This window comes from Dendrobium catenatum, unplaced genomic scaffold (assembly GCF_001605985.2).
Source record: "Dendrobium catenatum unplaced genomic scaffold, ASM160598v2 fragScaff_scaffold_1220, whole genome shotgun sequence".
In the NCBI taxonomy this organism is placed as follows: Eukaryota; Viridiplantae; Streptophyta; class Magnoliopsida; order Asparagales; family Orchidaceae; genus Dendrobium; species Dendrobium catenatum.
Genome location: NW_021319682.1, coordinates 5,182,516 through 5,192,055, shown reverse-complemented (window position 1 = coordinate 5,192,055; position 9,540 = coordinate 5,182,516).

The window sequence follows — 9,540 nt, the reverse complement described above, 5'->3', positions numbered from 1 at the left end:
TGTTGTTTTGTATTTATATTTAAACAACTTGTGATTAAGGTTTTGTTGGAGACAGTTTTCTTACTGCTTTTTAAAACAACTTCATAGTACAAAAATTTTAAATTTTGTGTTAGAAAGTTGCTTTTAAAAAACAATAAGAAAGCCGTTTCAAATGAAGCGTAAATATCAAATGTTTACTTTGAATAAATAGCTTTCTATTTGATAAACAAATTTTCTAATTCAGACGGCTTTTTTATTGCTTTTTAAAGTGGCTTTTTAGTAAAAAATTAAAAGCCTTAATTGCCTTTTGTTTGAATTTAGTTTGAACTATTATTCAGTTTTAAACACTATTCAAATCCCATATTATTACTCCCAATCGAGTTCGAAGTTCAAACATTAACTTCAAAATATATATTTGAAATTGAGTTTTTGATAAGATTCAAATCTTATATCATATGTTCAATTAAACTTTGAATCTAATTCAAACATTTGTTTCAAACCTAGAATTTAAACATTATCTTCAAAATAAATGTTTAAAATTGGATTCAAATGAGATCAAGCTAGAGGAAAGAATCTTGTAATGCCTCAGAATTTGTGGTTTGAACCATTTTATCTTGCATAAAATTATATTTTTTTTTTCATTACATTGTCCAGATTACACACATAATGGTGTAATGAAGAAGGCAAAAAATATTGAAATCTTTTATTTATTTGAGAGGAATTAAGAACTTTATCTTCAAGCAATTTTTAATTCTCCCAACCAACAATTCTACAGGGTTTTGATACATCAGATTATCATAAAAAGAGTTCATTATGCTGAGGAAAGTTATTCCATTGTGTTCAATAATAAATGTAAGAATGCAATATTTTTGTATCTCTAAATTTGCCATGGTAATTGGATTAAATTTTGATGAATTTCTTATTGATAAGTTTTTTTTAAGGAGAAGATGAATTAAAAAAAAGCTAATTAATAGTTATTTAAATAGTAACAACAATTTCAAGATCATAGATCTTGAGAATGTCTTCTAGAAGTGTATTTTTAGAGAGGACATGTAGAAATTAAGTTCATATTTTGTTGTTGATGGATCATTACTTCGGTTTCGTTTGGGACAACTTTTGTGCTGTTTTTTAAAACGGTTTTCTAGTATAAAAATTTTTGTACTAGAAAGCTGTTTTAGAAAGCAAGAACAAAGCCGTCCCAAACGAAATCTTAATCTCGAATTGATTGCACGGACAGTTGGTGAGTTCTTTCGGTGAGAATCCTAATTTATTAACAAGTATTCTAGGCAGTAGAAGAGTTCCTTTGGAAGAGGAGCCTCTATAATGTTCATTATTAATTGTCAATGTTACTAAAATAATCAGATTAAGGTTTCGTTTGACTCGATTTTTTACTGCTTCTTAAAATTACTTTTTAAAATAAAAATTAAAAATTTTATTCAAAAAAATTATTTTTAGAAGCAATAAAAAAGCCGTCCAAACGAAACCTAAGTTGCAGAAACCATCTTCTAGTTCTAGAAACAAATCCCACTAGCAGCAAGAAATCAACAAGCTGTAAACCCCCAAGCAATGGAAAGGAATCCCTTGCAACAAATATAGCACAACATCAGCTCAAAAGAGACAAAATAAGGTAGCAGAAGTTCGCGGGGGAAACACTACCAATGAAATGAAAAGCGTAAACTGCAAATTCATTAAAAAAAAAAATGTCTAATATATCAAAGCAGAACATTGAATAGCAACATTAAGACTTCATTTGGGACGATTTTTTTACTGTTTTTTAAAACGAAGTTTTAGTACAAAATTTTTAATTTTGTACTAAAACTCCGTTCATCCCCAATGAAGCCTACAATAACACCATGAGAGAAATCCAAAAACATTACAAAAATCAGTAACCGAGAAGCAAAAATTAACCCAAAATAGCCAAATAAAGTGAAAAAAAAAGAATCCCACATATTGAAATGATTGGCAGCAAATCAAAAGTACAAAGCATATGAAACTGATTTTGATTTGTTAGTTGGTGGATTTTGAAGCTTGTATATGTAATATATGTGCGAGTTTATTTTAATTGACTCAAAAATAAAAAAAAAATAGATAAAACTGTGATCGAGTCAGAATTTTTTTATAGTGGAAGAACAAGTTAGATTTTTTCGAACATTTTTTTATAACCGAGAAGCAAAAATTAACCCAAAATAGCCAAATAAAGTGAAAAAAAAAAAGAATCCCACATATTGAAATGATTGGCAGCAAATCAAAAGTACAAAGCATATGAAACTGATTTTGATTTGTTAGTTGGTGGATTTTGAAGCTTGTATATGTAATATATGTACGAATTTGTTTTAATTGACTCAAAAGTAAAAAAAAATAAATAAAACTGTGATCGTGTCAAATTTTTTTTTATAGTGGAAGAACAAGTTAGATTTTTTCGAACATTTTTTTAATTTTTTCCATTCATGTTTAAAAATTATTATTTAGAAAGATAAAATATAATATAATAAAAACTTTAATCTATAACGCATACTAAACCTATTCTAAAAAAAATTAAATAGTTATTTATTAGCAATACCATTAAATATTTTTTTCTCAATATAAATTATTAAAATATATTCATACACTACTCTATACTTCTAATTTATGATTTTTAATGATAATCAATTAATAATTGTAAAAACTCTTTCAACTTACAATAAAAAATGCATTGATCGTTGATATACCGTAAAAAATTTATCTTGATCGGGCACAAATCTTAAAGCAAAATTAAGTTGGAAACTTTCAAAATTAAATTTGGAACAATATAAGCTTCAATTTCAGCAAACTTATAGCCGAATTGAATGTCTCGAAAAGACTAACCTAACGAAACCAAATTCGTCTCAATACAAGCCCAAATGGGTAATCAAAGACTCGAAGAGCATTTGAAAAGTTCAAACCATAAATTATATGATCAAACGATTTTTCAACTTGACATGCTTGTAGTCGAATCGAGCGGCTTGACGAGAAGAATCCAAGAAGTCCAAGATCATTAAATTCTGATATCATTAGGACATTTAAATGCCCACTAAATGGACTACGATCAAGGGGATCAATATCGACCGTCCATTCAAATCACTCACAACTTACCCTTGATCTCCTCCTTATTTACTAGTCATGTGACCCTCAGAAAATTATAAATAGACTTTTTATTCTTCTTTTAGGGAGAAGGGAAAGAGGAGGGAAAGAGGGACCCAAGTAAGGAATAGAACAAAGAAGAGAAATGCTCTAATAAATAACCTCAGATAGGTCAAATATCTTATGAATTTCTCTCAACGTCATCGAGTAATACTCTGACAAATAATCCCAAAAAAGGCTCACCTTTGAAGTAGTCTTAAAAGAAAGCTAGTAATGGACATGATCCTCACTAAAATGACTCCATGAGAATAATGATTGAAAGGGTCATCACTTATTCAAAAATCTTAGAAAGCTAAAAAGCCTCAAAAGGTACTGTTATACAAATACCTTAGCAGGCTAAATAGCTTCAAAAGGTTTTTTTTTTGGGGGGGGGTGAAAATGCATAAACGACTTAGTTTTCTTTAAAGGACAAATTCATTTCAAATGAAAAATAAAAAATCAAGCTCATACAATAATATCAACTTCAAATATAATATCATTGAAGTTATATAGATTCCATATCAGGTTCGAATGTCTTTTCATTTTCACAAGAAGCTAAAATTAAAATTACATTGTATCATCCATACAAGTTAACGTAATCAAGCAATAAATAACTTCAAAAATGTTAGATATCCTTGTTGGATTCTATTGATCTCTTATTTACTGCACATTGAAGCATCTCTTAAGAAAGGTTATAATCTGATAATCATCAGGCCTTCATTCAATTGACACTGTTAGTGTGTCGCTAGGCTACTGGCAGGGCACACTTCTTTGACCCCCTCTAACAGGGATGTCTATCAAAGCATATTTCAAAAATGTATAAACGACTTAGTTTTCTTTGAAGGACAAATTCATTTCAAATGAAAAATAAGAATAGAGCTCATACAATAATCTCAACTTCAAATATAATATCATTGAAGTTATATAGATTCCATATCAGGTTTGAGTGTCTTTTCATTTTCACAAGAAGCTAAAATTAAAATTATATCATATCATCCATACAAATTAATGTCATCAAGTAATAAATAACTTCAAAAAGGTTAGATATCCTTGTTGGATTCTATTGATATCTTCTCTACTGCACATTGAAGCATCTCTTAAGAAAGGTTATAATCTGATCATCATCAGACCTTCTTTCAATTGACAATGTTAGTGTGTTGCTAGGCTACTGACAAGGCACACTTCTTTAACCCTCTGCATCAGGGATGTCTGTACACATCAATATGGACGCATATTGCCTTTAGCAAAATGCAACTTGACCACCGCCATCATCGACATTTCGCCCGATGTCCGTCATTAATCCTTAATTTCATATCATCCATAATTGGCTTCTCACTCAATTATTATTAATAGCACATCCTCCAACTATCTCTTTAAGTTCTTTCACTTGATCGTCAATCGTCGTCCGACTTCTGCTCAAATAATATCATAAAAAATTTGCACGTATATTAAGAATCATCGATTCTCCTCCCCAACATTATTACTGACAGATCTTCTCAAATCACCATCGCATGTAAGAGGTAATTGATTATCTTTTGACAAGGGTTATTTATTGAAAAAATAAACTCTCGTCGTGACTTCTTCTATACAAAAGAGATGTACTAAAATTTGATAGGGGATGACACCTATTTCAGACAATGGAATGCCTCTAATGTAAGAAGAAAATTAGAGGAGAAGAAAATGAAAGGAGGATAATATTCCTTCTGCACTAAAGAGGTCACTGAATTTGGATAGGATATGCAACATATAAAAAATAATGAAAAGCCTCTGAAGTAAGAAGGAAAATGGGAAAGTGAGAAAGGAGGTCGAAAACTCTAACTTCCATAGAAGAGCGTGTCACTTGTACTTGATAGGGGATGCCACTTATTCAAGATGGTGGAATGCCTCAATTATAAAAAAGTTAGAGGAAGAATGGAAAAGAAGAAGTGGAGCAAATTCTTCCATCTCTAAGGGGGGCTATTTATAGAGAAAATGGAATGATGAATATTCTGCAGGAATAAAAATATTTCAAAAATATTCCAAGAATAAGAAAATTTCTTAATATATATATATATCCCTCTCTCTCAAAAAACTAAAAGGAGAAAAAAGAATAAGGAATTTTTTCTCTCTTGCAAAAATATGCAAAGAAAATGAAAAATAAAAAATAAAAATCGCCTGCTCATAACATGGGCAGAGAACTGAGAGCATATAGAAAACGTATATTAATATACGTTTTAATTCATATATTATTCACATATGTCATATATATATATATATATATATATATATATACACACACGACGCATACACATAGATTCGAACCTTAGACCTCTTAGTTGGAAGCCTTAGCTCTCAACCAATAGGCCAAGGAGAGTTGTGTGTTATATATTATAGTTAGTTAGTTAGTTAACGGAGATTTTATATGAACTGATATATGGATGTTGATATTTATTAATATACTCGATATGTCATCAGAAAATTATCTTGATCGGGCACGAATCTCGAGGCAGAATCAAGCTGGAAACTTTAAAAATTAAATATGGGATCACCTAAACTCTGATTTCAACAAACTTACAGTCAAACTGAGCGTCTCAGAAATAGAAACCCAATGACACCTAATTCGACTCAATCCGAGCACAAATGAGTCTGAATCAAGGACCTGAAGCGCTGTTGGAAAGTTTGAACCACAATTTGAGTTTCCAAATGGTCTTGAAACATGACGTTCTTAAAATCAAATCAAGAGTCTCAACGAGACAAATCCAACGAGCCAAAGATCGCCGAATTTTGACATCATTAAGGCCTTCAATGTCTGACGAACGGTACACGATCAAGGGATTCAATATCGGCCGTCCATCCGACCACTCCCTATTTACCCATGATCTCTCACCTATTAACGGGCCATGCCACTAAATAAATCTATAAATAGACCCCTCATTTCTCTTGAGAGGGGGCAAAAGCAAGAAGAAGAGAAGGATATGAGGGAAGAAACTCCTCGTCGACCACCGCCGGAATTTTTTCTGATGCCCAAGTGACGTCAGAATTCTGCCCAAGTGATGCCGGAATTCCGCACGAGTTCCACGGGATGTCGGAACTCCACCCGATCTCCAAGTGACTTTGGAGTTTTGTCCGAATATCATCTAACGTCGGAGTTTTCCCCGGCATTCGTTGTTGGACTTTCGTCGGACATCTATCCGGTTTTGGATTTCTATCCATTGCTGGACTTCTACATGATGCCTTCCTTCTGACCTATGTCGTGAGACAGTGGTCCTTCCGACCTCCGTTGCCTGCCGATTACGGTCCTTCTAACTTATGTCTCCCACCGACTACAATCCTTTCGACCTCCGTCGCCCGCCGACTACGGTCCTTCTGCCTTACGTCGTCTACCGACTACAGTCCTTCTGATCTTCGTCACCCGCCGACTACGGTCCTTCCGACTTACGTCGCCCACCGACTACGGTCCTTTCGACCTCCGTCGCCCGCTGACTATAGCCCTTCTGACTTGCGTCGCCCACTGACTACAGTCCACCAGACCAAATAAACACATTAGCAATGATTCTTTATTTTCACATTATGTAATGTACTCTATAAGATGTATATCAAGCTAAGGCCTTCCCCCAAGAAAGGGACTCATTTGTAATCGACTGCGAATAATAGTTGATTCATTCAAACTGGTCTAGTCTTCGTGGTTTTTTCACCGTTTCAGGGATTTTTCCACGTAAAAATATTGGTGTCTCTCGTAAATGCTACACCCTCTCTCTTATCTGATTGCGTGCCGGATTTTCATATAAAGTTAAGACGTTAAATATTATATTTCTGAATTTCTCTACCGCTGCTGATACTCTTGGACGCAACAATACTTACAAATCTTATTAATATACATTTATTTTAAATAAAAATAGAAAGAGAAATGTAGGTATGCCATATAAGTATAGAGATTGTCCTTGTGTATTTATAGCTTCTTAAAAAGTTATTTATAGTTCTCCACGGCAACAGCCGGTTATCATCTTTCAAGACGCGCCGACTGCCGACGACCGGAAGTTTTGGCTATCAAGAGGGCAGAACATATGTAATTGATTTTAACTTGTTAGTTGGGAGTTTTGGTTATCAACTTAAAAGATTTAATTTCAAAACTTGCATATATAATATGTGGGAGTTTATTTTAATTGACTTAAAAGTATAAAAAAAAAATTAAAACTGTAATGAGTTAGAATTTTTTATAGTGAAATAACAAATTAGATTTTTCAAATATTTTTTTAATTTTTTTCATTCATGCTTGAGAATGGCTTGGCAGATTTAAAAATTTATTATTTAGAAAGATAAAATATAAGATAATAAAAACTTTTAATTTATAACACATAATAATCCTATTCTAAAATATTTAAATATTTCTTTCTCAATATAAGTGATTAAAATATATTCATCTACTATTTATTGCTAATTTATAGTCAATTTTTAATGATAATCAATTAATAATTGTAAAAACTCTTTCAACTTACAATAATAAATGCATTGATCGGTGATATATCATCAAAAAATTATCTTCATCAGACACAAATATCAAGGCAAAATTAAGTTGGAAACTTCAAAAATTAAATTTGGAATCATATGAACTTATATTTTAGCAAACTTATACTCGAACTGAACGTCTTGAAAAGACAAACCCAATGAAACCAAATTCGACTCAATCCGAGCCCAATTGAGTCCAAATCAAAGACTTTAAGAGCATTGGAAAGTTCAAACCATAAATTAGATGATCAAAATGATTTTCAAATTGACATGCTTATAGTCGAATCGAGCGGCTCAATGAGAATATTCAACAATCCCAAGATCATCAAATTCTGATATCATGAGACAATCAAATGCCCAGTAAATGGATCACGACCAAGGGGATCATCATCGGCCGTACATTCAAACCACTCCCAACTTACCTTTAATCACTTCTTTATTTACTAGCTATGTTACTATCGGAAAACTATAAATAGATTATTCATTCTTTATTGAGGGAGGAGGAGGAGAGAAGGAGAGAATGGGGGACCCAAGAAATGAAGAGAATGAAGAAGAGAAATTAGAGTTCTCTTGCAACTATACTCCTCCTCAACCATCGCACGACTTCCAGCCGGTCACCGACGGACCCAAGTAAGGAAGAGAAGGAAGAGAGTTCTCTTGCCACTAGACTCCTCAACCGCCGCAGGAAGTCCGGACTTCCACCCGACCACCGATTGACCAAAGTAAGCAAGAGATAGAAGGGATTTATATTGCCACCAGCCTCCTCCTCGACTACCATCGGACTTGCGCTCGACCACCAACGAACCCAAGTAAGGAAGAGAAGGAAGTGAATTTTCTTGCCACCAGACCCCTCTTTGACCAATGCCGGATTTTCGCACGGCCACTGATGGACGCCGGACTTCCGCCTGACCACCAACTTAAGTCTGATTTCTGCCCAGTGACCGACTGACTCTATACTTTCGTCTGACCTTCATATATCAATCCGACTGTTGAATATTGTAATATGATCGTCCTCAATTTCAAGAACGAACCAGACACTTGTAATTTACTCAAATAATAGTGAAATCATTTCAACTACGCGTTACCCCGTAGTTTTTCCCTTTCCCTGCATTTTCAAGTAAAAATTCTGGTGTTTCATTTTTTTAGTATAATCGTAAAATAAATTTTAAATTTATTATAATAAAATTTTGATTATAACAACTAAAAATAATTATTAGAAACCCTTCCAAAAGCCAGTCTTCCTGACAGAGAAGTTTTGGGAACCTTCTTGTGGCCGTTCTGCTTTATTTTCATCTTTATAAATTTGTTTAATGAGCACAACAGAATGCGTGAGTTGGGATGAAAGTGTTTTATTTCATTATCTTTATATATATTTTTTAGGTTAACAGCTAATTAAGATTTGCCTTATTATGCAAGAGTTCGAACATAAATTGGCTTCTGTGAATTTTCCAATGAAATTCTTAGGCTTCGGTTGAGATTGTTTTTCTTAAAGCAGATTTTCAAGATAAAAATTAATATTTTTATACTATTTTTTTTTTTAAAGAAACAGTAAGAAAACCGTTCCAAATAAAATCTTAGATTTCATTTGGGACAATTTTTTTTACTACTTCCTAAAACAGATTTTCAATATAGGCCAAAATTATTGCTTCTTTGTGTATAGGCCAAAATTATCTGCTCAAAAAAAAAAAAAAAAGTCCATCTCATTGTTATGTTATTATTGAATTTAAATATATTTTTATGTGATCTTCTTTTGGCAAAGTCTCTTTTATGCTCTCAATAATTGATTTTTTCATCATCATAATTTTCTTTGTGAAAGGTACCAATTTTCATTTCTTTTAAAGGCTGTCTGATTTGAATATTTTAAATGCATAAATTCTGAAAACATCAATACTTTGTTTGAAATAAAAAAATATGAAGTAAAATTTTGAATAATTTGAA